Below are 26,316 nucleotides of genomic sequence, written 5' to 3'. Positions count from 1 at the left end.
AAAATATTGGGGTTACACATTAATCCCGGTAAATCTAGGGTGATACAGATGGACAGGCTGGCCACATGTCAGCCGGAACTGAGGCCAACCATAGACCTACAGTGGGCCGGGGAAGGGGAGAGATACTTAGGGATCCGACTTGCCAACTCCGCTGATGCATTTCATGCAGCCAATATGGGCCATGTCCTAGAGGGACTACAAGGCTCGGTTTGCTTCTCGGCTGACTTGCCACTCTCACATATGGGGCGAAAATGATTATTCTTCCGCAGTGCCTATACGTAGTGCAGCACTCATTCTATGTGATACCAAGATCATACTTTAATACCTTGGAGGCTCTAATTGGCACTCTCTTGTGGGAGAACAATTGGCGGAGGGTCCGATTAATGACGTTGCAAAGGCTGTGGGAAGGAGTTAGGCTAGAGGTCCCATGGTTGGAACTGTACTATATGACATCCCAACTTCAATATGCAGTCCACTGGTTGGATGACGAAGACAATGGAGAGAAAGCCCTACTGGCTGGGACATATGGAGGGGAAATGTTGGCAGAACTGTTAATGATGGGGTCATCGATCCCTGACAAATGTTCATATGTGATACGACATGTGGCAATACTGTGGGAACAAGCGGTAAGGTGGGTAGTCCAGCATGCACCATATGCACCAGATATGCCCCTGTGGCAGTCCGACCGTTTTCTGCGATTGCAGACTCCATGTCAGTTAGCCGCTGGAGGGAGGGGGGCTGTCAACTGTTGGGGGTTCTTTACAGTTAAGGACACTTTCTAGCTTGTGAAGAGTCGCAAAACGAGTTTGGGCTGGGGCCCAACCAATTTTTACAATATGGTAAAATATATAGTGTCGCACAGGAGCTCTGGCATGATTTCCCAGGCGAACCACCCGTTACTAATGTCCTCAGGACGATGATAGAGATGGTACAGGGAAGGCAACTCATTTCCCATTTGTATAGAGCGTTAAGAGAGTACCTCCCAAGAGAACCATTGGGTCTTCAGCAGAAATGGAATGCAATACTGGAAGAACCTCTGATGGAGGCTGAGTGGCGGAAGATACACGTTGGGGTACACAAGGATAGTGCAAATGGTTGCTTCAAATTATTTCACTACAACGTTATACATCAGGTGTACTTAACCCCGCGCCCACTACATACAATATACCCCAATTGTGCGAATTGCTGCCCCCGGGTATCACACAAGGGGCGGACATCATCCACATGATCTGGCACTGTTCCGCGCAGCAACCCTAGTGGGAAAGAGTCTTAGTAATTCTGGGGGAGGCAACGGGGTGGACCATCTCATGGGAAATCAAGATAGTATTGCTGGGCCTGTTACCTGCACCAAAAACCAAAAAGCTGAGCAGACGCTTAGTGAACCTGGGACTGGTGCTGGCCAAGAGACGTATTGTAATTGCTTGGAGGCAACGCACCCTCCGAAATATCTAGACTGGCTATGGGATACGAATGAGTGGGCAACAGCGGAACCGGTCCGGATGAGATTTGTGCGGAAGGACGAAAAAACTGAGGAAGGCAGTCTAGCTTGGGCATCCATGATAACAGACCTCCAGAAAGATCATGGGCAGACCAGCAAGGTAATGTGTGGGACAATATCCAGGAGGATGAGCCAAGTGGGTGTCAAAACAGACATGCCCGCCATCTGAATTAATATAGTTATGACGGAGCTATTGGTAATCACAGTAAGTGGACTTGAGTCGCCTTGAAGGAAGGGAGGGAGGTTGTGTTTACTGTTTAATGTTTTCTTTTTATCTCTCCAAGCTGTTGCATAACATGCCAGCAAGATATAATGGGATATTATACAATGTTATAAGATTCAGACGGTTGAATTTATATGGACATGGAACATTCCTCTGTCTAAGCCGGATTACGGCATGCTTTCAATACCATATATATTGTGAATACAGGTCATGATGTGTTTTGTACACAATTTTAAATGCCAATAAAATATATATATAAAAAAAAGATATATGTATCCTGATAATAGTTTTGCATATGCCAGGTGTGGTGGCTTCCTACACTAATGCATCCATAGCCAGAGACCTTTTTTCGACCTTATTCCGAGCAGTCTGCTCAGCCTTTCATCCTTCTAAGGTCGATAAAATGAGTACCGTTGGGTAACAATAAACATCTGTTACTCAGCACCACGATACCCTTGGGTGAACCTGCGCTTTACATGTTGTGTGGTGGGTGCTTCAGACTAGAGACAGCCCAATACTACCTGCCCTGAGAAGCATTGCTTTTACAGAAATTCTCTAAAGCAGGTTGTGATTCTTCATTCCGGCCTGATCAGCAGATGGAAAGGAGAAGAGCATCTCAAGCAAAGACTTTTTAAGTACAGCATTCCTGTTTTGTGGTTTCCTTCCATTGGTTTTATTGAAAATAAAAAAATATTTATTTAACTGTATTTACCTGGTGGGTGATCGGGGTATGTGTGAGCACTGGTGTTCTCACGGCAAATAGTGGTATTGGAACATATGCAAAGAATGTTTCCTGTTACAGTTTTGCATGCTATATCAGAAAGCATCCACAATATTCTTAGAAACCCTGCATGAAAAAACAACCTTGACCTAAAACTGACCATTGCCAATTCTCGTTTTTCCTTCAAATTACCCTTTCCATCCTCTCCATGCCTCCTCCCTCTGAGCACAGCCTACTCTAAGTCAAATGCATGTTTGCCTTAATCCCTATTATTGTGCCTCGGCAAATGCCCACACCTCAAGATCACAGCCCTCCTTCAAATGTCATATTCCTGCAAACTAACAATACCTAATCTCCTGCAGCTGGTCTAATAATATGGCAGACCAGTGCATGAAACTCCACCCCACTAAATATCACACTTGATTTACTACTAATGAAATCCACTGCATGGAAACTCTAGTAAAGGCATGAAAGGGGTCTGGTAGAGAACAAAGTGAATCCTAATAACCAACAATAACTACAAATACACTAAACCTGGGACCTCGAGTAGCGTGCTGCCAGTGTAAAGTACAACATTTCCTCATCAGGTGTAGTAAGTGCTATATAATGCACTCACAACATAATATATAACCCACATTAAAATGAATATCATAACATGCACCAGTCAGATAGTTGAAGGTAGTTTATATAGGCTGCCTAATACCTTCCTTTACTGCTTTACTCTCTTACACTCACATAAGACAAAACAGGTAGCGGTCGTAGCCATCAGTCACATACAAGTTCATAGCAATAAACAACTCATTACCATCTAAACAGGCGTGGAATAACTAAAGAGATTAGCCACATACCATGGGCAATGGAGGACTCTAATTTAGTGCTCAAATGCAGATGCTGACTAGCTGCATACTTCAGCCACTTCTTGGTATCTCACAATGACAATCTGATTTGGCATGATATTAGCAAAGCCCTTCCCAGCAGATCTCTCCATTGCTTCTCTCTCAGTCCTGTGCCTGCTCAGGACCATGAACTTTAAACAAAATATCTCAGAATGAACAATCCAGTGCAGTAACCAGGTAAATGAACTATGAACATAAAACAACCAAAAAAGGGACCAGCGGGTCTATTCGAAGCTGCCAGCTTAGTAAAAACCATAAATTGTGTGTCTGTGTTTCACATTGCTTCATCCATCACACTGCTAAGCCCAGCATCTCGTAACACTATAAGCGCACCTCGGTGGTCCTCATGAACAACATGGATGCACTTCCTACATAGGATCAAAACAAAGACAACATTCTACCAACCACACATCCACGCTGTGTAGCATGCTACCCATGTAGGCAAGCACTTCAGTGCCTCACATAGGGGTAGTAAGTGCTGCATAAATGTTGCAATACAATACAACTTATAAAAGAAATACTTCTGAAAAGGTGGCATGCTTTTCAGACATTTTGTGTGCCTAAACACTTAAAAAACACATAGAAAAGTTGCAAGTGGCTGTTTATCCTGACACTGGTAGATTGATTTTAGGTTCTGGTGCCAAGGTGGTTTATGAAATGAAATGAATTAAATGAAAGGCGGTTTATGGAGTAATAGCTAAAAATTTAGTAGGAATCGTTATCGTTCAAGAGGTATCTTCTATTTATTGAATATGTGATTTCCAATGCAAGCTAAGGCTCTTGAGTCCACTTGTTCACTGCTGGTCTGAGGAGAACCTGATTGTACAACGTCCTCGGGTTTTACTGAAGTAACTTGTTTCTTTTCTTCCTAGGTGCAGCTCCGGACTGGGGGAATTCTCAAAAAATATGACTCTGGTAAATAAAGAACAAAAAATCTTCTGGTGGTCCCTATATGACATTTCCTTCATCATTGTTTACTAGTCAACTCTTATTCCTCTGATCAGGCTTCTACATCTCCTAATGCTTCTTTTCCTGTTTTTCAGTACCTTTGAAAATTGGAGTCAGATTAGATTATCTGTCACAGTAAGCCTCAAGGGACCCCTCCTTTTGTCTGCCCCTTCCCCAGGCTTGTGTATAGGTCCTTGAGCAAGCACCCATCCCACACCCCTCGAGGGACATGGTGGAAACTGCTGGTGTCTCCCTTCCTGGTCTGGACCGTGTGTGTCTGCTGTCGGGACCTCTTCAACTCCACTGGCTCCAGGTTGGGGTTCCTTGGATGATTCCAAGTCTCTCCTTCTACTGTGGTCCTCCGTCCAGGGCCAGCCTTAGCATTGGTGGCGCCCGAGGCGACAATGTTTGTTGGCGCCTCACCCCCATCCTTGTTGAAAGTGGCGACCAACTCCACCACAGATTCCCTTGCCACCACATTATAACAGTGCCCCTCAAGTCTCGCAACAGCTCTCTTTCAGATGCATTTATTTAGCTATATAGCACCACTCATACCTGTAGAGGGTGTCAGAGCATTTTGATTCACACACACATTACACAGAGACAATCAATCATACATGTGTAAATCAGTGTATAGCAAATGTTACATAAGCCAGTGCACTATAAGGTGTAGGAGTGACATGTCAGCCATACTGGTAGGCAGTATAGTCTAACAGTGATTGGTCTGGAGAGGCACAAACTCAGAATTGAAAACAGAACACCATACCTGGGTGTTCTCATTAAGAATAATCGATTTCTACCCAAATGAACTCTTTTTGCAACATTAATCTATGCTCTCATCTATGCTTTACACTGTGATGACATTTAGGGCCATATGTATGAAACTTTGGTTTTGCGATTCTCAAATAGCGATTTTTTGCGAATCGCTATTTGAGAATCGCAAAATGCTATATAAGTAGGATTTGCAAATAATTTTGTGAAACCTACATATTCCTTAATTGCGAATTGCAAATTGCGATTCGCAGTTAAGGAATACCTCCCCATTCATTCCTATGGGCCTAGAGGCCCAAAGGAAAGAATGGGAAGACATTCTCAATTTGCGATTGTCAATTAGAGAATCACAAATTGAGAATGCAATTTCAAGGGTGCCAGGGTATCAAAAGGACACCCTGTTGCATCCCTGAAATGTGCATGTGTGCACATGTGGCACACATACATGCCCTAAGGCCATGTATGTGCGCCACATGGCACTTTGAAAAATGCAAAAAAGAGCATTTTTCAAAGAAATCACAAATTACCACCAACTTGAAGTTGGTGGTAATTTGCGATTCCTTATGGCCAAATTGCAATTTTTCTGGGCCTCTTACATTGCATTTTAGGAATCGCAATTTGCGATTCCTGAAATGCAATCGCAAAATAGGGAATTGCAAATTATGCGATTCCTTATTTTGCAAGGCGATTTCCCATTCATACATCCCACTTAGCTAAATTGCGATCAGAAACGCCAAAACTCTGCGAATTTCGGCGTTTGCGATCGTAATTTTGAATGATACATATGGCCCATAATAATTCACTGTTCTACATTAGGATTTTAATTTATAAGCTGCAAGTAACAAAAGGATGTCTCTCAGAAAAGCAGTAGCTCACTGACCTATTTACATTATATGCTGTTTGTGATCAGCATGGTACACGTGGTACACGTTCATTGCAGCAGGCATATTAACCCTCTGAGAGAATTCTCCCCTTCCTGAATTCTATCAAAAGACGATAGACGGTTTGGGAACGTTTTTTGCTATTCCGGACCCTAGCAATCAGAGTACCCATAAAAAACAACTTCCCAGGCCCTCTAACCTGTGGTACTCAGACGTTTGCAGGGAAAAGAGGCGTAGCCTTTCAGTGGCTCTACAAAGCAACAATCCCTCTTTGGTTAGACTTGCGAGGAAAGAGTACGCAAGGGCAGTAGAGCTAGCCAAACACAATTGGGAAGAACACCACTGGCAGGAACTTAAAGCCGCCTCCCTACTAAAAGACACCACTGTGTTCTGGGAATTACTTAATAAAGGTAGTCGGAAGGGATCCGATCCCTAATCATATCACAGAACACGAATGGCATGCCCATTTTCTTGGCCTGTATTGTGATACTGGAACCACTCCGTTAAGTCCCAGCGAAAACATCCCATTAACAACTGGGGGTTCTATACCAGATTATTCGCTAGAGGGGACTAGACTAGTCAAACCCTTTGAGTTCAACGAGGTTTCATCTGCCAAAGCTGGGCTACCCGCAGGAAAGGCGGCGGGTCCTGATGGGCTTCCTGGTGACCTACAGCTGCGAGAAGTAAAAGTGTGGGCTGACTTTATTCTGCTTATAATGAACTGAATAGCTAGAGGCCATCCCGTCCCGGACTCTTGCAAGGGGGCAGAGGTAGTTGCAATATATAAAAAGGGCAACAGGGAGGATCCTGTCAACTACAGGCCGATTAGTTTAATCGACGTAACACAAAAAGTGGTTGGCAGGGTCCTCCTAACGAGAATAAGGTCTTGGATGGATGATGGCAACGTCCTTTCGCATTTCCAGGCAGGGTTCAGAAAGAAAGTTGGAACGATGGACCAAGTGTTTAGATTCTGTACCCTATACTGGAAAGTAGTGACCATTGGGAAAGGTAGTCTATATCCGGCCTTTATAGACCTCAAGACTGCATTCGACCTGGTCCCACGTGCCAAGCTTTAGCAAGTTCTGTCTGACCTGGGGATCCCACCTATGATTCTTGATTTCATCAAGCGTCTCCACGAGTGGAATTATGCCAGAATCAGGTGGGGTAACCAAGGACAGTTAACGGGAAGGGTGGCGGTGAATAGGGGGGTCCGCCAGGGTTGTGTTTTGGCTCCAACTTTGTTCTCTCTCTTTGTAAATGGGGTGGTAGACCATTTGAGAGAGGTTCCAACTTATGCCCCAACCCTGGCCGGGGAAAACCCCCCCACCCTCCTATCCGCAGACGACACGCTATTCGTGTCAAAAAACCCGAGTGGCCTACAAATCTTTTTAGACAGGTTCAGTCAGTTTTGTGATATACAGGGACTATCGATTAACACTAGCAAAACGAAACTGATGACACTCTCCCCATCTAAACGCTTTAAGAACTGCATCAACCTGAATGGCATCCCCTTGGAAACTGTAGAGTCCTTTGACTGTTTGGGCATTAGGATGAATAACCAAGTGGAACCAAGTGAAGTGGAATACCCATCTGGCCAAAATGCTCCTTAATCACAAGCGGGTGGTGGGGGCTATCCTAAGAGAGCAGCAGCTTTCATCTAGTAGACCAGTAGGCCCGGTTCTCGTGGTCTACGATAGTACGGCACTGCCCTCAGCACTCTATGGGTCAGAGTTATGGGGATTCGAGAATGTTTGTGATTTAGAGAGATCGGAGAATACGTTTTTACAGAGGCCTGGTTTCTCTCCCTCTCTCCACCCCTCTAACTCCGCTCCGCAAAGACCTTGGGAAGCATTCCATTACAAACATTGCAGGATTACGACCGCTACTTTTTTGGGTGCGCCTAAGAAGGACCCCCGAACTGGCCAACTATGCCACCGCATTGAGTGAGATCATTAGTCTAGACACAGGGAACAAGATCAAGTGGATCTGTAAATTAAAGCTGTTGGTAACAGAAATTGGGTTTAGAGAGACATCGGTAAGACAGACCCCACCAGTTAAACAAATTGTTAAGAAGGCATACTGGGAATGGGTGAAAGGGGAGGAGGCCCGAAAACCCAATTGGGGACCCGCACAGAACAGTTTTTAGAGCAAAAGCCAGATGCAAAATTTTAGCATTATCTCGATTTTATACAATCACCGCGAGATAGAATGCTCTATATAAAGTTCAGGCTAGGAATTCTCCCTCTTAACGAGTTGGTAGCGGGCTGGAGAAACCATAGTTTAACTTCTGTGAGTTGCCCAGGTTGCCAGGCGCCCTTAGAAACTATCCCCCATTTCCTCTTTGCGTGTCCCGCTTATAGGGCCGCCAGGAGGAAATGGCTTAAACCTACTTGCAGAAATCTGGGGTTTAAGGACCATAGGGTAGCACTACGTACATTTAAAACAGATACCTCTTCCACCAGCATGATCAGTGCGGTAGCAAAATTCTTGGCCAACGCCTGGCTGATACGTACTAAGTTGCTAAAGCACAATAAGAGTTAGTGATTTAAGGGCCCAAATGCTGTATATATAACATTTTGTATATGATATCTGTTTTTATTGTATCTACTGTATACGTTTTTTAATGGATTTTTTAGACACATTTTATATTGTTATTAGTTGTATGAATCGATGGACTTTTATTCCTAAATCACCCTTGTACATGCTTTTATGATATTTTATATTGAATAAAGTACATACAACAAAAAAAAATTAACCCTCTGGGCAATTTTATGATCAGTCACACCCTTAACTAGACAAAACTCTGATCTCTCTCTAGAAAGAACAATAATCATCGAGTTATCGTGGCATTTTTATAACGGTCTGGAAATTGCTGGAGGTAAGAAACGCGGCAGCAGGTGTTTTTAAAACCAAAACAAACTTGCAAACTTGGCGCTCCCTAATATCAGCACCCGGTGCGGTGGCACCAGTTGCACTGCCTTAGAGACGGCCGTGCCTTCATTTGTAGTGGAATAAATCCAGAGTTCCTTTTAGCTCTCATCTCGTTCTTCCACTTTTTCTGTTCCAGCTCTTCTCCCACTGTCTTCTACCCCCTCGGAGCCTGGAGGGAAAGCAGGAGTCTTTCTTTAGTGTTTGTACATGTTAGTTTAGCTTTGTTGTTTTGTCTGTCATTTATTTTAACTCTTTCGTTTCTTTCTGTTTCAGGAGGTGGAGCATATCAGTGGATCTTCAGGGGTAGGTTTTCAGGAAAGTGGTGAGTCCTGCGACACTGGCCAAATAGTGCATAATCTCAGCTGTTTACTCAGCGTCCAGCTGAATATCTGAAACTTCACTGTTTATCCGCTAGATGCTAAATAGAGAAGGTTATTAACTATTTGACTAGCTAGGGTGTTCCTACACACTAGGTTCCAGTAGAACAGGCTGAGCGGATAGCATGCAGACAGTAGTTATATATTATGATACCAACTGACCACGAGGCATGCTCCTTTTATTTCCTCCTCTGTGACATCACTCCAGCAACAATCACGGCCAATATCATGAGGTCCAAACACCACCGGGCAAACACCACATTTGGAATGGCCCATCCCCAACATAGCATTCCTCCTTTACCCAGACATTAAAATGCAGAAAAACAAAACCAACCACTGGAACATGCACTGGCATAATGAAAATATACCATCCAGGTCATCAACATGTACGACCATGATAAACTTGGATAGTGAGGAGAAAGAAGAGAAAGACAAACAAAAAGAGAGGGAGGGACAGAGAGAAATAGAGAGAGGGGGAGAGAGAAGGAGAGTGAGTGAGAGAGAGAGAGAGAGAGATTCACAAAAAGATAGTTTTAATACAAAATCCTTCTAGCAAGAAGACTTCACTGAGGAGGTATCTCTCAGTCCCTTGCTGCTTGGGAGTTCCACCCACAACTTCTGGCTCTTCACACTAATCAGGTACTGATGATGTGTTCACACAGTTCTTCGAGTGTTTTCGCATGACACTGAGGAGCTCAAAGGCCACTTGTGTCCATCTGTCTCCTGAGAATCAGCCATCCCGGAATTGAGGATGGACTTCTTGGAACATTGGAAAACGATCACTCCTCCATGTTGTCACCATCCCCTGTGGGTACCGATGAGAGACCACCTGTTGTTGCAGAATTTTCTGAATTAGCAGGCGAGACCCTCTCATCAAACACCATTCAGGAGATACAACAAGTTCAAGTTGATGGTCACTCCATCCAGACCTGTCCCCATTGTATGACTTCAATTCCCCTTGTCATCAAAACATCCCCCAGTGCCAATAAAAATTCACAAACCAGCATATCAATAGCTCTCTCCAACGTCCGCTCGCTCGGTAAACACAGACAGGACATAGCAGATTTTATAGAGGATAGGAAACTAGATTTACTATTTATGACTGAAACCTGGATGGACAATTCATCCGACAATTCATCCGACCCAGATCTAGTGATAGCAGTCCCAAGAGGTTTCTCCATCTACAGACTCGACAGACAGCGTAAAAAAGGGGGCGGAGTAGCGATTATCGCCCGTGACTCACTTAATGTGAGAACCACCGCTATCCCGTCACCCTCCTGTGAAGCCCTACAATTCGCAATCAAGTTACCCCCTTCTTACAATTTCAGAGGGATCCTCTTATACAGACCACCTGGACCACGAGCAGGTTTTATCTCGGATCTAAGCTCCACCCTGGAATCACTGGCCCTTGAAGACTCTCTAACAGTCTTGGGTGATTTTAATTTTCACCTAGACAAAATAGAGGACAGGGATACTTCATCCCTAATATCGGATATGAAGACCTTTGGTCTCCCCCTTCTGGTCACTTCTCCTACGCATGACGGTGGCCACATACTGGATGGCATCTTCTCTAATTTGGAGGAAATCCACATAACGCAAATCCTCCCCCTCACCTGGTCGGATCACAACGCTATCCTGGCTTCATTGATCATTCACGATTTTCCCTCCCCCACATTATCTTTTAATCCCCGTCAACCGTTCCTGGCTTGGAACGATATTGACAGTTCCAGTCGTAAAACGCTTCTCAGTAACTCCAACCCTTCTTTCTCCACTGACCCCAATACGGCCACAACACAATTTCATGACTGGCTGGGTTCTGCTGCCACCTCACTGGTGCCCATCAAACAGATGACCCGTAACAGACTCGCCCCCTCGGCGCCCTGGTTCACAGAGGAGTTAAGAATCCAGAAACAACTTTGCAGGAATAAGGAGAGGCACTGGCGGAAGGCTTATAGCGAAGATACCAAAACTCGCTACAAGGAGACGTTGGTTAAATATAAAAACATGATCAGTGATTCTAAGAAAAAGTTCTTTAGTGAAAGGATAGAACTAGCCAAAAATTCCTCCAAGGAACTTTACGATACCACCAAGCAACTAGCCGGTTACTCCCCCGATCTGAACCCACCCCCCTCCCAATCTCTCTGTGATGCCTTGGCCACCTTCTTTTTCACAAAGGTCAATGATATCTTCTCTGCCTTTTCAAATAACACCAATTCCCCCTCTATTATCAACACCTCGACTCATTCTGGGCCTAACTTCACCCAGTTTACAGATATTACTAACACCCAAACGGCGGAAATCATCTCTACGATCAGAACAGGTTCTGCACTCGATCCTTGTCCTTTTAAAATCCTCCCACCCATCATTGATGTGCTTTTACCTGCTATCACCCTAATCTGCAATACCTTGTTTAGAACAGGTATCTATCCAGACGCCCTCAAAAAAACTCTCCTCAAACCTTTATTAAAGAAGCCACACCTTGATAAGGACGAATTGAAAAACTACCGCCCAATTGCAAGCCTTCCATTCCTGGCAAAAATTGCCGAAAAAGCAATGAATCAACAACTTTCTGCTTTTATAGAGGAACACCATCTACTCGATGATACCCAATTTGGATTCCGCAGATTTCACGGTACGGAGACGGCTCTAATGAAAGCCGCGGACGACATCAGATCCATCCGAGATCTTGGTGGAACAGCAGTATTAATACTGCTAGACCTGTCGGCTGCCTTCGACACGGTCGATCACTCGATTTTGGTCGACCGTGTCGGAAATATGGGCATCCAACATATAGCCAAGAAATTGTTAGCATCTTTTCTGGCTGATAGGACCCAGGCTGTCACACTGGGCTCCTTCCAATCGTCCAACTTGTCTCTGCCATGCGGGGTACCCCAAGGCTCATCCCTAAGTCCGACACTTTTTAACATCTATGTGTCGGACCTAGCTAACATCATTCGAGCACACGGGATGAGCCTTACCTCCTATGCGGATGACACGCAGTTGGTCCTGGCCATTAAAAACAATGGCCATAAAGTAGCGGAGGACTTCAAAGAGGGCATGTTGGCAATTGGGAACTGGATGGCCACCAATTGCCTAAAACTTAATTCCGAAAAGACGGAAGTCGTCATTTTTGGACAACTAACGCCAGAATGGTCCTCTGTATGGTGGCCCATGTCCTTCGGAAGCCCACCTAAACCTGCCAGTAAAGTGAGGAACTTGGGAGTGGTCTTTGATGACCGCCGCAACTTTCTCCCATACGCCAACCAAATTGCATCATCCGCTTTCCATAAATTGCGCCTTATAAAGAAAATCATCCCCTTTCTCCCTGAAACGGCCGGCAAAACCCTGGTGACCTCATTAGTGCTGTCCACTCTGGACTACTGTAACGCCCTGTTTGCAAATGCCCAAGTAAGGGTCATTAATAAAATGCAAGTCATCCAGAACTCAGCAGCTAGACTTTTGGCCAGAATTCCCAAATATAAGTCTGCGACTGACGCCATTAGAAACTTACACTGGCTGCCCATTAGAAACAGGATAAAGTTCAAAACCCTTTGTATTGTGTATAAGGCTCTGCACAATCAAGGGCCGTCATTTCTTGCACAACACCTGATTCCTTACTGTCCACCCAGATCCTTACGTTCCTCCATTCTAAATGATCTAATGGTTCCCCGCACCAAAACGGTTTCCTGGGGGGATAGAAGGTTCCTGGTATCGGCCCCGAAACTGTGGAACACCTTGCCCCAGTCAATAGAAACAAGCCCCTCACTCTGGTAATTTCGCAAGCAGTTAAAGACCTGGCTGTTTAATCAGTAAACTTAGCTCTCTCATCCATCAGGAGTAGGTATATGCAGATATTCTAGCGCCGAGACGCCCATGGGCATTTGTTCGCGCTCTATAAATGTTATTAATAAATAAATAAATAAATAATAAATAAACATTATGTAATGAAGCCAGTGTCAACTTTGCTTTCTCCGTGCAATGGGAGACCTTTTGGGTGAGGGAGTTCCAGTTTCCTGATGCAACTGCTGAGATGGCTAGCTAGAGGCATTTGTCCTTGGCGGTAGCCTGAACAATTTCTGTTAGTGAAATGGGCAGTAGTTGAGACCACTCCACTACCAGCCGGACATATTACTCCACTTCTTTGGCATCGGACTCCTCCTCCATGGTGGCTGGCCTGTCTTGACAAACAGTCTGCAGGATTTTGTGCTCTGGGTCGATACACTATAGAGAAACAGTAGGCCTGCAGTTGGAAGATCCATATTTCAATCCTTGGGGGCGGCTTAAAGGATGTCCCAGTGAAAAGAGGAACCAGAGGTTTGTGGTCAGTATGAACCGTGAACGGTTGACCATAGAGGTTTTATGGAAATGGTGGCAGCCCCAGTGCATTACAACGGCTTCCTTCTCTATGTGGGAGTAACATTTTTCAGTCTCAGTTAAAGCACGACTGGCATATGTAACTGGAGCCTACTCGCCATTTGTCTGCTTCTGTGACAATACAGCATCCAAGCCAGTGGGGCTTACATCAACTGAAATTTCTGACTCCCGGCTGGGGTCAAAATAAGCCAAAGTAGTGTCTGCCGCAAAGCCCTTTTGGTCATTTGGAAGGCTTCTTTTTGGGGGAGTCCCCAGCTCTATACTCCATTAGCTTTGGTCAGTTCTCTAAGTGGGTCGGTGAGGGCAGTCAGATTCTGGATAAAACACCCAAAATAGGTAATCATCCCTTGAAAACTGTTTACATTGGTGACACTGCTGTGTGCAGGGGTTGATTGGATATCCAAAACCTTCCCGGGATCTGGCATATGCCATTTTCCAAGAAACAGTACCCAAAGAATTCATTTCCTTCTGAAGGAAGGCACATTTCTATTTGAAGCATAAGGCCGACGTCCCTTAACCGTTGGAATGTCTCTCTCAGGCAGTCGGGTACTCTTCCAAGGTGGGTGCATGCACCAGAATGTCATCACTGACATTGATGACACCCACGAGGCTAGCCAAATCCCCTCTGATCATGTCATGAAAGACTTCTGCTGCACTTGACCCTCTGAAACTGAGGCGTTTGTACTGCCGCAAACCCATGTGGGTAGAAAATATGGTGATTGCTCTAGACTCCGGGGCAGGCATTAACTGGTGATACCCAGCACGGTCTTCCATCTTGGAGAACCATCTGGAGCCACTGGCCTCTGCCACGATGTCATAAACAGTGGGCATCAGATGGCGCTCACGTCAGATGGCCTGATTAGGTAGACGCATATTGACACAGATTCCAACCTCTCCTGGCAGTTTGTGTTTCCCTCACCACCACGATTGAGGACACACAGGTAGTGGGCCATCAACCTTCTCAATAATGCCTGCTTGTTATAGCTTCTCCAGCTTGGGTTCAACGTTGGGGCGTAGTTGGAACACCACCCTCCAATACTTCAGCGCAACAGTCTGGAAGGAGTCATCAATGTGTAGTAGATGTATGAGATGGTCCTTGAGACATCCGATGCCTTCGAACAGGGGTGCAAACTCATCCACCAGTTTGTCTGCTCTTCCCAAGTGGATACTGAATTTGAAGGCAAAGAGTTGGAGATGTTTTGCTGTCTGGTAACTTAAAGACGTTCCAGAGTCACCTTTGGTCACGTACACCTTGGCATGGGTGGAGTGAGACGGTTGTATGACGTTACAACGCATACTTTTACAACGCATACCTTTGCAACCATTTTTTACAATGCAACATCCATTACAACGCATTCCATTACAACGCATGCCATTACAACTAATTTTTAAAAACTACCTTTACAACGCATTCCATTACAACGCATACTACCTTTACAACGCATACCATTACAACGCATAACATTACATTGCATGTATGGTAAGTATTGGATAGTGTACGGGTAAAAATTACTATTCTAACTCCAGGGGGTGCAACAGTAGGGTAAGTGTTAGATAGTGTAGGGGTAAAAATTACTATTCTAACTCCAGGGGGTGCAACAGTAGGGTAAGTGTTGGATAGTGTAGGGGTAAAAATTACTATTCTAACTCCAGGGGGTGCAACAGTAGGGAAAGTGTTGGATGGTAATGGTATGCGTTGTAATGGTATGCGTTGTAATGACTGCGTTGTAATGACATGCGTTGTAGTGGTATGCGTTGTAGTGTCATGCGTTGTAATGGTTGCGTTGTAATGGCATGCGATGTAATGGATGTTGCGTTGTAAAAGTTTCATTGTAATGGTAGTGCGTTGTAAAAGTTGTGTTGTAAAGGTTGTTTCCTGAGTGAGACTCATGCATGATCTCCGCTGTGAACACTCCTGCTAGTGGGAGTGGCATTGACGTTCCATAAGCAAAAACCTGGGTTGAAGTGTGACGTAGGATCGGCTGTAGAGGGATTGTCTGTAGAATGTCCTGCACTAAAGTATTAACTGATGCCCCTCTATGGATTAATGCTGGCTCCTGATGGCCTACCAGGATGATGTTGCATTTGAGAATGCTTCTCCGCAAATGTCCACTGGGTTGCAGGGCATGGAAGATCTGAACAGCTCCTTCTGTGTCATTGTCATCTATATCTTCTTTATTAGCCAGCATTGTGGGAGTCTGCATGATGTGTACTGCTTTTTGTTTCTGTCGTTTCTGGGATGTGGATGATTGCTACACCTTGGCAAAATGATTGGGCTTGTTGCAGGCCCACCCCCTTTTTTCCTTGAGCAGGGAAAAACCCCTGGTGTGTATAGGAGCCGCACACCTGTAACACGTCTTGGGAGCTAGATTTGATTTCGAGTGTGGTTTCTTCTTTTCAGTGCTGATGGCAGCCACTGTGTTCACGGGCTGAGTCTTCACATGATGTTGTCGAGCCCCTTCTATATGCTCCGCCCTCACTTTGGACAGCTCTTTGGAGCAACCCATCGTCAACATATCGGCCCTCGACATTCCTGGGACCTGAAGGTTTGCTTTCCCTTAGCTTGACCGAGGAGCAACCGAGAATGAACTGAGCACAAATCTCTTCATCAGCATCAGGAAGGCTGCAGGTGCTGGTTAGGTCTTTTAGGCGAGCATAGAAGGTATCCACCAACTCTTCAAGGAGCTGATGAGCTTGGCAGGGGAGGAAACTCTCATTGTCATGGTTTGTGAGGGGCTCAAAGTGTGTGGTCACATCTGTTTTAGTGTTGTGTATGTGAAAGGTGGGCCAGCTTCCTCCACAGACTTTCTCAGTTTATGGATGGCCGCACCTCCCAAGTGCCCAAGTGTAAGCGCATAGGACGATGTTGATCATTTTCTCGTGCAAGTGCTGCAAAGTATGTTTCCAGATGCTCAACCCAGTCCTTCCATCTTGCTGCCTGGGCTGGTGGAGGGCCATCTACTACAAAAGGCTCCAGAACAGGAATGGATGCCAAGATGCATCAAAATAGCAGGCCCATCCCCGCCACTAATGGGGAGTCTGACCAATGGCACCAGGCAACGTCGCATTGGTATCTCCCCAGATGCTGAGACAAGAAAGAGAGGATCTGTGACACCAGTGGGGTCATGCGGTGAGTGGATCAGTGAAAGAAACACAGCATGTCACAATAGTGCAGCATGAGTGGCCATTGTCTCACTGTGCAAAGTGCAAAGACCGCTGATCCACGTGCGGCCTGCACACTGGGCATGAAGAAAATGCCGGTGGATGTGCAAGGGAACAACGCTCTATACCTCCAAAGTCAAGTGAGTATGACAGCAAGCAGAACACACCTGGCAGATGGAAGGTAGGCAGGAGGGCACTCCACAGCCTCGTGTTCAGGAGCATAGGCCCTTTTCTGTGGCAAACAAACTTCTGCAGACTTCCCACTGAGTGTAGACAGTGGATGGCGAAGTGATCAGGAGCATCAGCCCAAGCAGGAAAACTCAGGACTCACAGGCATGCCAACAGCATGGGCGGCGACGCGAGCAGAAGCGTCACCCCAGCGGGACAATGTTGCATCCCGCAGGCACCCACAAGAGGCTGGGAGCGGGGAGAACCCTCCTCCCCACCGTTATGATGTGCGCGTGCACCACCGCATGCAGGCGGTCTGGACCGGCAACACAGGCACCAACAGGATCAGCACCCAGGATGCAGGGTAGGGCAGCGGAGCACAAGGGCACACTCTGTGGGATGCAGATGGGATTGCCCGGCTACCGCAAGTGAGGGAGAACTGCCAAGGAGCGAATGAGCAGACACCCACTCATCGCCAGTTTGTGGTTTTCCTGCACACCACACCCCAATATTGGCAGGCTGGGAGGAAGTAATAAACACTGATACATGAGTTGTATATTGCGATACCAACTAACCACAAAGTACCCTCACCTGTGCCCTTTTATTTCCTCCCCTGTGACATCACTGCCGCAACCATCGCAGCCTATAGCATTGGGTCCAAACATCCCTGGGCAAAGTCCACATGTTGGGATGGCCTATCCCCAACATAATACTGGCGACCATATAAATAGTGTGAAGAAGGACTTTATTTAGCCAAGTGTTGGTCTTGGCCCTTTTTACAGGGTCATCCCTGAACTTTTTACCTTCCCACCTAGCCTTTTTTCTGACATGGTGTTGGCCGTTCTGGGACTCTGGGCACTTTAGCACTGCTGTCCAGTGTAAAGTGCATGTGCTCTCTGTGGTAAACATGGTAAGATCGGCCTACACCTGTTCGGCATATTTAATTCACCTGTTAGTCCCTTTTAAAGTGGTATCTCAGATTCCCGGGTCCAGTAAATTAAATGTTACTGGTGGGTTTGCAGCGCTGATTGCGCCACCTACCAAGGTAGCCTTTCAAACCTGTCTCAGGCCTCTGCCATTGCAGGGTCTGTGCGCGCAGTGTTACTGCCGCTGTGATGTGGCACCTAAAGTGTGTGCCATGTCTGTGACCCCCCCTTTTACTGCATGTCAGTCACCCCTAAGGTAGGCCCTAGCTAGCCCTATGGGCAGGGTGCATTGTAGGTAAAAGGTAGGACATCTACCTTAAGTGTGTGACATGTCCTGGTAGTGACAAACAGCCATTTTGGTTTCTCACTGCTGTGAGGCTGCCCTCTCATGGGAATGCATTGGGGATTCCCTGATAAGTGTTTCAGTGGTAATTCCTGATATGAGGGGAGCAACGTGGTCCAGTTTGGTGTGGTTGGAATAGGAATAATAAATGCTGCACAATGGTGTGCACAGATTTATTATCACTATTTTAGAAATGCCACTTTTAGAAGTGGGCTTTTCTGTGTGCTATGTGTCTGTTTGTCTGATCTGTATTGCATGTCTGGCTCTGGAGTGAAAGGGGCTGGTGAGGTGTGTGTGGCTCCAGGGAGGGCAGGGTGAGTCAGCATTAGGCTGAACGGGAGATCTGCATTTGGAGTAGTGGGAGGAGTAGTCCCCTGACCCTGAATAGGTCTGTGCTTGCCTGAGTGAATGCTAGCTCTGCCCCCCTGTGGTGGTCTGATGACCGAGCCCCCATCCGACAATGGAGAAGAGGAGGCCTGTACACAGAGTGCTCCAAAAAACAGAAGCAATTCAGTCTGGTTCCCCAAGCCCTGTGCCAAGGGCAGACACAAGGGAAATTCTGTATAAGTACTGGGGCTGTGTCTCCATTTGTTGTGCTACCTTGTTACTTGTCGGGGACTTGCTGCTGCTGGGCCCCAGGAGGAACCCCCATGAAGGACTGCCTCCCTGCCGGAAGGCCCTGTGAGCTGGCCTGCCTGGGCCCAGCCTTGCCCCAATGAAGCTTTTGGGTTCCAGCGCTTCGTGAAGCGCTACTTCTCTACTGTTGGAGGCCCAGAGAGGGGGGACTCCAGTCCTGTCAGGAGAAGAGGAGCATGCGTGCTCTGCAGCGCTGGGCTGCAACTTGCCAGGAGGAAATCTTGACGTGGGGTTTACCCGGCATTGTGTGGGGAGCGGGAGCCCACCCTGCATTTGCGAATATTGTAAGGTGGAAGCCTACTCCACCCTTCGGTGAGGAGAGCTGCAGCATTGCAGAGGCCGAAGTGAAGCCGGGCAACGTTGCGACCAGGAAGTCAAGTGGCGATGTTGCCTGACTATGAGCGGGGCCTATTTAGCAGGAAACCCAACGGAGGCAGCTCTGAGTAGAGAGGAGGTGCGGTGACCTCATCAGCGAGGGCAGGACATTGGGTATTTCGGGTGCCACGGAGAAACTGCCCCCAGCGGCTGGGGGCAGTTCGCTGCCAAAACTGGACGTCAGGCAAGATGAGCCTGACTGGGGGCGGGACTTCACGTCCCCGGGAAGAAAGTTCCACCAGTGCAGAAGCCAGGTTAAAGGTGCATGGCAGGAGAGACGCTGCAGAGCCAACTTTCCGGCGGGAGCCCACCCCGTGCTGCAGTGTCCAGAGGTGACCCAGAGGAACTATGGGACAACTGGAGAGAGACAGCCTCGGTGAGTGGGGCTTAAGTGTTTGAGCTTTTTTGGGGCTGAACGAGGCACATTGTCAGTGCCTGAGACCTCCGCCCTCAGTTGCCACCAAGTCCCGGTGAGTGGGGGCTGAAATGGTGGAGAATAGTTGGTGCCCTCCAAGGCATGGTGGGTGCCCATGTGATCTAATTCGTGCCACATTGTGGCACCCGATGAGGGCACCAGACGAGCCCCACTAAAGGGGGCTCCCCAAGCAATATTTGTGCCAGTGCTTGATGCACTCAGTTGCACCGCAAGAGAGAGCGGGCAGCTGCAATATGGGGCACATTGTTTCTAAAGTCCCAGTGGGGGCTCAGGAGGCACAGTCGTACCAAAGCCAATTTCGTACAACTGCCCCGCCAGACAGAGGGCAGCTGCAACAAAGGGGGCACTTTGTTTTTCATGATGAGGAATGGGTGAGTTACACCCCCCTGCCCCCAGCGCATCGCGCACCTTGGTTGCCCTGACATTTGGGCCAAAGGGCCTTTGGGCCCAAGTGAAAGGCCAGTTGGCCTGGGATCCTTTTTATGGTGAGGCCTAATGAGATGTATAATGTGTTTATGCCTAATATGAGGATTGCATCATGTGTTTATGCTAATGTGATGCCTAATGCAAATGTCATGCTGTGATGTTTAGGCCTAATGAGATGGTATAATGCGTTTATGCTTATGATGTTTTATACCTAAGGTGATGCTAAGTACAGTATTGTACCAGTAGTTACTGGTTGTGTTTTACAATGACTACTTGTGCTTTCTAAAGGTTCTGACAGTAGCCCTATTGGCCCTGTCTTGTGTATATAATCCCCTGTGAATATTGCCTTGTGCCAGTTTGCACAGTGTATATGTGTGATTATGATTCTAATGTGTTTATGATAATACAAAGTCTATTTTTTATAGACCCTTGTGTGGAGTTTCTTTTGTGGTGTGCCTAGTGTGATGCTGTTGTGTGTGAGTGTTGCACAAACGCTTTACACATTGCCTCTGGGATAAACCTAACTGCTCGTGCCAAGCTACCAAGGGAGTGAGCAGGGGTTATCTTCAGCGTGTAACTCCCTTGCCCTGACTAGAGTGGTGGTTTCTGCCTGGCTTAGGCGCATGCCCTAGCCAACCTGAATCCCATTTCTAACCACACATGAAAATAGGGACTGTAAGCACTGGTAGCATGGTGGCAATCTTCTAATGAAGGTGCATGAAAGTGTGTGAATCTTTGATAATAAGTGCACTAACCCATCTACAACAATATGTGAACAAGTATGTGCATGAATTAAGTTAAGTGGCATAGAATTAAAATAGCAATTGTAGAACTACAACTTCAACTACAGAAGTTTCAGTTTATGACACACAGATTTCTGTGCTGAGCATACAATAATGAGTATGTTGTTTAATGCATGTTGCACATGTGTTTTCTCCACTCATCAAAAATCTTTTTTTTAGTGTTTGTCATCATTCTTTGGATGATTTATTGAGGCAGAAATCATTTTGGGCTTCTTATGGAAGAACTTCTGTTTGTTTTGTACAGGTTGTGTTTGGGCCTGAGCCATAGAGGGAGGGCGCTTTTTTTATGGCAATCGAGCCTGGGGCATTTGGGGTACATGCAGGAGGTAATTTGAGTGGAGCCACAGTAATGTGGCTTGTAGGGAACAAGGGAAATGAAATCAAAGGACAGGTAAGCACAGCTTCGGGTTATTCTTGAGCCAAGTGTCTGTTCATTAAACTGTCCCATTTTTTTCATACTATTCACCTAGCAGAGTGGGTTTAGGAATAGATGCCTACTGTTCCCATGTCCTGAATGGTCGCTTTGGCCTCACTGGCAAATTAGTCATCAGCCTCGTGTATTTTGGGATTTCTAGTTTCATTTTTAACATGCTAAGCAGTATTTTAATTAGGGTGGAAACTTTCTACACTAGTCCCTCCTTTCTGTACTTGACAGCTTTGCTTCTGCAGAGAAATCTGGAAATATAAATATAACATCTGAGAGACAGGCTGTACCCAACTAAATTCATTGTTGAGAGGAACTGGCGGTATATAAATAAATAATACCGGATCTATTTTTGACTGGACATAGTAATAACAGATAGCTCAATAAATAAGAGTCAAGATTCGAGGTAGTAGGAGTTTGCAGGTTTAATACAGCATAAGGACAGGAACAGGACAACCTGCACAGGACTAGGATGGCAGCGCTGCCGGGGGCAGGATCGGAATCGGCATCGACGGCGTAACATTTAATAACAGTGCACAAGCATATATACTAAAACAGTTGCATTACAATACATACGATAGGCGGAGCAGTGGGTGGGGTGCATAGCAGTCGCGAAAGATAAGGGTGAAAGTAGGTGTAACAAGAGGCGTGTACATAAACATGTGATGTAAACGTAACAGAATATGTCATAAATGGGGCGGAAACATGGAGGGGGCTACCTAAGGAGCCGGGACCTCTAACCTAGTGGTGCGCGTAAACTGACAATGACGTGTTATTAGGAGAAGCTAGGGGCTTTGACTTCTGCGCTAGGAGCAGAGACTGAAGTCTGGAGAGTCAGGGCGACATGTACCTAAACACTATCTAGTATCTGATGTTTAGAGAACATGTTGATAGAATCCAAAAGTTATCGGGGTAAAGGCTAACAGACACTAAGACTGGTGCATGCATTACTCTACATGTAGTGCGTGTTGAAGAATATTAAATGACCATTAATACAGTATTCCTCTTACATGGAGACGTAAAGGCTAGACGATGATGGAAACTATTGATGCGATTCAGTAGCTTAGGAATGCAGAGAAGGAGGGCTGGACTGATAACTAGAATCATAACATACTCTTGGCAGACTGGCAGGCAGAGCCAGGCCGAGCCGGGCACTGCGAGGCAGGAAGTAAGTGAAGGGTCAGGAACACAGGTGGGGGCTGTATCGCTCCTCAGCGAGGGCTCAGGAGACAGGAGCTGAATCTGGTGTCCGGGCCCTTTTGAGGCCTAGAAACGGGGACTTTTCAATGAAATAACGTGCACACTGTGAGACGTGGCAACGTAGCTTTACATAGGCCTGATACTCGTAGCTTTCACGAGAACTGGAAACTGGCATACTAGAGATGGACACAACTGTAATTGCGTCTTTAATCGATCATGGGGAATACATATGCATATTAATCATGCACATACAACATAGGATGGGGAACACGTAGGGACACAGAACATGGCAAAATTTACTTTTCCACATTCCCTCCTTGTCACTACGTTTCCATCAGGAAACATCAATATTCATGATACCATCTATCATTTCATATAGTATCATTTGCTCGTCTCGAATTTTCTTGGAACTGGATTTAGAACGGGACTTGGGACTAGGAATACAAGAGGTAGCACAAATGCTGCAAATCGCAGGGCCACATTGTATACAGAGGCAGCAACTGAATATGATCGCTACTGCAATACCTAGAAAGGACAACACTTTCCATCCCCAGGCGGAAATTATACTCCAGAACCAACCGGACCATGTCCAGGTGCCTGGATTTTGGTGTAACAGATGGGCAATTTTATGGAGTCTGGTTATAGCTGAATAAACAGACGGCGCGTTATTAGGAATGAAAATGCAGCAACTAGATCCGATGACTCTACATGCCCCGCCCCTATCGGCCAGTATGACGTCAAGGACGAGACGATTCTGGAGCATGACAATTCTCATAAAAGATTGCTCTTCGGTTAAGTTACCTAGAGCAGAGGTAGTCTCAATCACTACTGCTTCAAGTGTTCTGGTCAATCTACGTATCAATTTACTATTCACGACAGTACCTAAGTAGGGGAAGACACCTTTATTGATATCTATGTATTGTTCTAGAGCAGTTTCAGTATAATCGACAATCGGGAGGTCTCTCTTGTGTCTAGTATGTACTAGGTGGGAATTCCTATGATAGTCAGGTGGGGCTAGAAAAACTGGTGGCAGAAGGAAGGCAATGTAACAGGTTCCCTCCCAATCGAGGGGCAGACGAACATATGCGGTCTGACCACAAACAAAATAAGAATGACGTGAAGCTTTGAAAATAGATTTCCTGCTGTCACTATACTTGACAATAGTAGTACAATCACTATGTCCTACATGTACGGAACCATTATTTCTGACACATAATTCGCCTTTTGGGGAAGACCTTGCTTGCCTGGAAAACATGTACTGTTAAGAAAGGATATATCATTTGAGGATAATGTTAACGTGGACCATGCTCCACACGAACCAGTATGTGAAAATGGATAAGGAAATAGTGGCAGAACTCCCTTCGGTGTCTGGAAAGGGGGGAGTCGACCACACACCCAACAATTAGTGGCATTGCTGGTCTGGTGTGAATAATGTAACATGCGGATAAAGGAATTATTTCGCATAGCAAGACGATAAGAGAGTTCATGAGGAGGCAGATCACTAAACGTGTGTTCTACTGTAGCATTAGAAGACTTACTTACATGAGAAATAGGAAAACATAAATAAAATGCATAACTCGTGCAGGTAATCATAAGGCTGAAATATAGCAGGAAACATAAAATAATAATGCAACTTTTAGAGTTCTCACTAACTCTCTCTCTATGGGGGTCTATTTTATACATGTCAGAAACCGGTCTAACCGTTTCACCTAGGGGAGGACTTAGACAATCAAACTGGCTGACTTATTTTACTAGACCTTAATTTCTTCTTATACTCCTGTTGCGGAGTTTTCTCTAACAGGGAGGGTTTTGTATCATTGTCTTTTGCGGGACAGTCCTTGAGAATAGTACTTTGGCAGTCTTTAAAATCCTCGGAAATGTTCTTGGAAACAGTTTTTAGTCCATAAAATTTCTTTACGTGAGACAGATGGACCCACCCCTTCCTGCCTTCCAGCTTGACGGCAGTACGGGTGGCCAGGAGGACCTGCTTTGGCTCCTTCCAGCGAGGCTCCAGCGGACTTGAACGATCAAAGTTCCTTACAAGAACCAGACTTCCGGGAACGATTTCATGCGGTGCCACCTCGGTATTGTCTGGAAATGCGGCGGCAACCTGTGAACGACAAGAGTGTAGGGCAGACATCAAGGAAGCTAGGTAATCTGTCAGCATATTACTTGAAACATCTGTAATACTTCGGGGTCTAGGTGTACCCCACATATTAGGGGGGCGGCCAAAAACTACCTCGTACGGGGACAGACCTGATCTGGAATGTGCGACCATACGCATATAAAACAGAGCGACTGGCAGAGCTACTAGCCAGTCCACACCTTTCTCTTTACAAACTTTGGCGATACGGATTTTTAGGGTCTGGTTATGTCTCTCTACTAGACCGGCTGCTTCTGGATGGCGTACACAATGGAACTTCCACTGGTATCCTAACAACAGGGAAACGTGTTTCATCAGCTCAGATGAGAATGGCTGGCCGTTATCAGAATATACGACCCTTGGGAGTCCATAGCGGGGGAAGAATTCACGAACCAACTGCTTGGCAGTGGTCGCGGCTGTGTAATCTGGGACTGGATATGCTTCTGTCCACCTGGACAAAGCGCATACAACTACAAGGACATACTTGAAACCTCGACATCGCTCCATCTGAATATAATCCATCTGGAGGACTTCAAAAGGGTGGTCAGGGGGCTGGAATCCACCTTGTTCCACCGGAACACTTTTACCTGGATTGAACTGGCAACATATCATACAGGTACGGACTTTCTGCTTGGCTGCAGCTCGTAAATGCTTGTTGAACCAAATGTTCTGGATACTGTCTAACATAGCTTTTTCTCCTAAGTGTGCTGGACTATGTGCGGTATTGATAATGACTTGAACCATAGAGTCGGGGAGAAACCATGTGGCTTTTCCCTTCATTACCCATCCCTGATCTGTCTGGACCCCTCCTTGTTCGGACCATTTCTTGATTTCATCGGGAGTAGCATGTAACTGGATATCTATGACATCTTGAGTGGGGTCCTTAACTGTCATACAAGTAGTCTGTTCTAGAATGGATGTCGGTGTCTTGTTAACTGGTATATCTGGTGTCTGTGCTGTAAGCTTGGCTGTGCGATCTGCTAGATCATTACCCTGGGAAATAATGTCAGTAACCTTCGTGTGTGCTTTGCACTTCATGATAGCGATAGATGTCGGTAAGTGTATAGCATCTAACAGAGCTTGAATAAGGAGACCATGCTGAATCTTGGTTCCATGAGAAGTCATGAAACCTCTCTCCTGCCAGAGCACTCCAAAGTCGTGTACGACTCCAAATGCGTAGCGTGAATCTGTATAAACATTGACTTTCAGGTTCTTGGCGTGTATGCAGGCTTGGGTCAGAGCAACTAGCTCCGCTGCTTGAGCAGACAGGGTGTCAATACGGTGTGTTTCTATAACTTCAGTGTCAGTAGTCACTGCATACGCGGCTACTAGTTCTCCTGTACTTGTTCTCATACATGAACCATCCACATAAAGTGTCAGGTCAGGATCTGGTAATGGAATGTCTGTCAGATCTTGTCTTGGCTTAGTCATAGTATTAACTACTTCCACACAGTCGTGTGTGGCAGGTTTTGAATTAACTGACGGTAACAGTGTAGCAGGATTTAGAACGTTGCAGCGTCTGATTTCTATGTGTGGCTGGAACAGTGTCAGTTCATAACCTGTTAAACGTGCAATTGTCAAGTGCTGAGTCTGTGTTCGGTTTAAAAGAACTTCCACGGAGTGTGGAACTTGTACTGTCAGAGAGTGTCCTAAT

Source organism: Lissotriton helveticus, chromosome 3_1 (genome assembly GCF_964261635.1).
Source record: "Lissotriton helveticus chromosome 3_1, aLisHel1.1, whole genome shotgun sequence".
Classification (NCBI taxonomy): Eukaryota; Metazoa; Chordata; class Amphibia; order Caudata; family Salamandridae; genus Lissotriton; species Lissotriton helveticus.
The sequence above is the reverse complement of the archived record's forward strand: the minus strand, read 5'-3'. Positions refer to the sequence as shown.